Source organism: Panthera tigris, chromosome D2 (genome assembly GCF_018350195.1).
Source record: "Panthera tigris isolate Pti1 chromosome D2, P.tigris_Pti1_mat1.1, whole genome shotgun sequence".
In the NCBI taxonomy this organism is placed as follows: domain Eukaryota; kingdom Metazoa; phylum Chordata; class Mammalia; order Carnivora; family Felidae; genus Panthera; species Panthera tigris.
Window position 1 is genome coordinate 76,546,483 of NC_056670.1, and position 4,725 is coordinate 76,551,207.

Below are 4,725 nucleotides of genomic sequence, written 5' to 3' on the forward strand. Positions count from 1 at the left end.
TGGGCCTGGCCTATGCACATTTTCATCTGCCCCCGGCGATGAATTCTAAAAATATAGACCTTTGACAGTCAAGTATTTTAAATAGCAAACTCCACATATATAATCTCCACTCTTGCCTTGCTACAAATTAATTTTTCATGACGAGGAAGGAATGACAGATACATTTTGCTTTAGCAGGACAAGTGAAGGTGACATTTTGAATCTTAGAGCTAGCACTTCCTGGCTGCGTGGCCCTGGGCAAGCTGGCCCGCTCCTCTGTGCCTCAGTTTCCTCATCTGTAAGATGAAGGTGTTAGGCATGTCTGCCTCATATGTGAGGGTGGCAGATAGACACAAGTCTGCTTGGTCCTTCCCAATTCGTGGGATCTTTGGGGCAAATATCAGGAGCCTCCAAGGATTAGATATAGACAGGGCTATGATCCCCTCCCCACAAATTCCCTTCCAGCTGACGATGGAAACTAATTCCAGGCCACATTCTGCCTCACATACATTTATTAGCAAACTGGCACAAAAATGATCTCCTGTTCCGTAGACATGAGGAAGTCTCAGCCATCACGCTTTTAAGGTGCTTCGATCCCACTTGCATGAAGGGCTGACGGCACTCAAGGTCAATGTTACAAATGTTCAAGCCTTGGAGACTGGCAGCAAGGATCCTCTGAAGAACCGGCTGGGCTGGGCTGGTTGACATCAGTCCCGGGGCATCGTTCTAAAGGGCATAGACCCCCTGTACATCCTTCCACCGGCTCACACAGTGGGGAAGTGTTGGTTTAACACTGCAGGCCAATCCCCACACCCTGGGATGGGCGGGGGGGCGGAGAATGGAAGGTGATTTCCCTGATGTGTTATGCCGGTGACAAAAACCATTGGTTTTGACTGTTGGTAAAGACAGCTAAGGCCCTGCGGTAGCTACCTGTGCAGAGTGCCCCTTCGAATCACGTTTCAAATACCAGCTGATCACCTGTGGGGGCACCTTCCCAAATGGAGCGGTCGATGGCCCCCTCCGGGACAGGTTGCGTCCGTCTGGCCCACACGTTCGTATCTAATAGTCTAGGCTGAAGTATTGTAAGGCATGTTGAAGACCGCAAGTGGGAAGGATAACTAGATAACGAGCACATGACTGCCAGTAAGCAGGGCGGGGGACAGGACAAAGCAGGAGGCAGGAGTCCGTGACCACCCTGGAGCCTAGCCGAGGTCCTCATCTTCTTGCCGCTTCCTGATGCCTTGAACAGCAGCATTCGTCGTGCGCTCCCCCCACCTCGAAAACCATCTCAAGACCCCCTTCAGCTTCTCATTCAAGACTCTCCCCAGTCGGATCCAGCCCCGTCTTTCCAACTCTACCTCCCACTACCCCCGCGTCCATCAGACGCTGCCTAGGCCATTGTTGTCATCATTCCCATTACCCGGGATGCCTTCCCCGGTTTGGTTCCAGAAGTCTGCTTAGCCTTAGGATGCCACCTCTTCCACGGGGCCTTCCCTGATCGCACAGCCAGGGCGGTGTTGAGAACACAAGAGTCTGAAGAGGGGCTGCCCGGAATTAGATCCTGGCTGATAACGTATACCTGCTGTCTGACGTGTTCCCTCTCTGCCTTCAGTCTCGTCACCTGTACAACGGACGTGCTAGAAACACCTCACCACAGAGTGGTGGGGGTTCATATGAGACAGTACATGTGAAACGCTCAGCACGGTCACCCAAAGGTAGTACGAGCCCAGGACATGTTGAGTATTACTCAAAAGGAAAGTCAAAAGTGAATGTCTACTCCATTTCGCTTGAGGGAATTGTCACCGCTGGCCTGAGTTCCTGAACCTCTCCTTCCCCCTTCTGTCTCTCAACAGATAATGTTTTTTGTCATCTTACTGTGGTGCATTTTTTTTTCAGTTCTGCAGTAAATCAGAAATGAAACGTATATGTAGAAACACAAATCAGCCCATCATGACTCTGTGATCAAAACACATCGTAGGTCTTCCTCTCTATTATGACCCGTCCAATACAAATAGAAACTTCGAAAGGTTTCCACGCTCACTTCCAACAACACGGCTCTCTGACTTTAATGAGCCTGCAAGAGTACAGGATGGCAATTAAGACCACAGATGCCGGAACGAGGCTGCCTGGGTTCAGACCCAGCACTTCACCTCTGTGTGCCTCAGTTTCCTCGTCTGCAAACTCGAGATAACGATAGAAGAAGAGGTTTAAATGAGATTCAAGGGCTCGTGGAACTCCTGAAAGTGCGCCTGGCTGGCATGGCATAGCACTCCGTAAATCCCGCTACCATCATCGTCTACTGAAACTCCTCCTACAGTTAAGCCAAAGCACAGCCTGCAATAGTGGAGAAAGTTCTAGAGGAGTTGGGAGCACCTGGGACAAAGTCTTTTCTTGGTTACCAGCTTGCTCTGTGTCCTGGAGCAAATCGCCTTGGCCTTCAATTTCCTCATCTCTAACATAAAAATTAATGGGGCTCCTGGGAGGCTCCGTCAGTTGAGCATCTGACTTGGGCTCAGGTCACAATCTCGTGGTTCGTGCATTCGAGCCCCGCGTCGGGCTCTGTGCTGACAGCTCAGAGCCTGGAGCCTGTTCCGGATCCTGCGTCTCCCTCTCTCTCTTCCCTTCCCCCACTTATACTGTCTCTCTCTCAAAAATAAATAAGCATTAAAAATTTTTTTTAATTAAAATAAATGCTATCTAAAGCCCACCTATACCTAAATGTCTATTGCCATGTGTCAAGAATTGTGAAGGGTCTGAGATGTCACCCTACTTGCAAGCTGACTCATTAGCCTGCCACTGGTTCATGAATGTTGGAAGGAGACACGAGACTCCCGGCTCAGAGACCAAAGATGTTATTGTTCCGGGCACAGCATGCAGTGTGAGCTTCATTTTGATGATGGGCTGCCAGCAAAGCTGCCTAACCTTTGACGTAGACATTATCTTGAGTTTCCTTGAGAGCAAACAGACTTACCTTCTGCTCCAGAGGACAACACTCTCTATCCTCCAAGGCTGTTTGCTAGACAAATGTCCTTGAAAAGATAGTCTGGAACAAAAGCTGTCGGTGCCCATGCTCACGGATGTGCAGAAACACCAGACACTCATAGAAAATATACCCATTTCTCCCTGTCTCCTCTCAAGCTAGACCATTCAACTGGGCTCGTCATCCTGCCCTTCTGAATACTTCCTCTAACACTGGTGTTTCTCTCTATGAAACTACTCACACCCTATTCACCTCTTCTCTCCCTTCCCACTATCTCCACCAGCATGGACTGTTATGACCTCCATCCTGAAACTTGGGTGGGCACTGCTCCTGGTCTGTGGTCCCAACCCACCTTCCCACACCCATTGCTAAGAAGGTAGCTCTGCCTGTGTCATGCCCCTGACCAAACCCTGCCATGGCTCCCCTCTGCCTCCTGACCTAAGTGCCAACTTCTCCAAGGTTCTGCATGCCTTTCTAAATAGTGAATAGCTTAAGGACAGAGTCGCTGGGTCTTATTTATTTCTCCAGCACTTAGCAATAAATACATGTAGAATAAATTGCATAATGGACCTCCTAGCTCTCCAGTCTTTAGGTTGAAAAGACACAAGTGTCCCATAAGCATGGGATAAATTAGAGAAAAATACCAAACAGAAATAAGCCATTAAACAGCAGATTTTCCTTTTTATAGGGTTTTTTTTTTTTTTTTTTTTTTTTTTTTTTTTGCCGGGGGAGGGTGGCTTAGGTTTTTTATTGTTTATGTTTCATTAGCTACAGAAGCCTTTGTCCAATCAGAATTTCTCTCTGATGCCCAAAACGTAGGGCTTCTCCCTGCAAAGGTCAAGGGACTCGCATGTGACCTCCCCTTTCTCATGGCTTCTGTGAGGGGAACTGCCCAGTACTCCAAAGCCCGGAGAAGTGAAACCCTACACTCAAAGGAAAGGTGCCTCGCAAGTGGTCTAAACAGAGCCCGTTTGGTCTGACAAGTATGATTGTACTTTCGGGGTAACAGGACAGAACATTCTAATTCAGGTCTGCGCTTTTTTAAAATGCAAGACATATGGAGAGCAGATAGGAGCTCCAAGGGAAGCCAGAGTCCGTCCTTTCTAAACAACCTTCACCGACCACAACTAGGAGGGGGATGACCCCACGACCCCTGTTGGTCCTGTTACCCACGGTCAGCTCACACGTCATTGAAAAGAATCCATTTCAAGTAAAGGGGAGCTTTCCCTGAAGGCCCAATATTCCCTTGCTGTGCGTATCCCGTGCTGTGCTCAGAATCCTCTGGGCTTACCGGAATTTCTCCGAAGCATTTCGGATTCTTCAGGAATAATTTTAAAACATTACAAATTTAAATCACAGCTTCAGGAGACATGGGGGTGGGGGGGCGTTGGGTTGGGGGACCTATATCTGGCTCTCCTCCCCAGCCCAAGTCTCGTGCTACCTAAAACAGCCGGGCCTGCCATCCTGAAGCAGGCCGTCAGCTCCTGTCTGAGGAAGGACAAGCGGACCGGCGGCTCCTGGCTCCCTGACCCCACATCAACGCCAAAGGAAAAAACAAGCTGACCGCTGACCCGGTTGTTCAGGCAGGGCCGGGCCGGGCTGGAGCTGGCCCGCACCAGCTCACCAGAGCGCATTCTGTGTATCTCTTCCCAGGTCTGTGTTCAGTGACGTCACGTGGGCAGCCTGAGGTCAGCCACGGTGGGAGTATTTACACCGCGGAAATCGGCAAAACTACAGATCAGGGCTTCGGGCCACCCCGTCCCTGG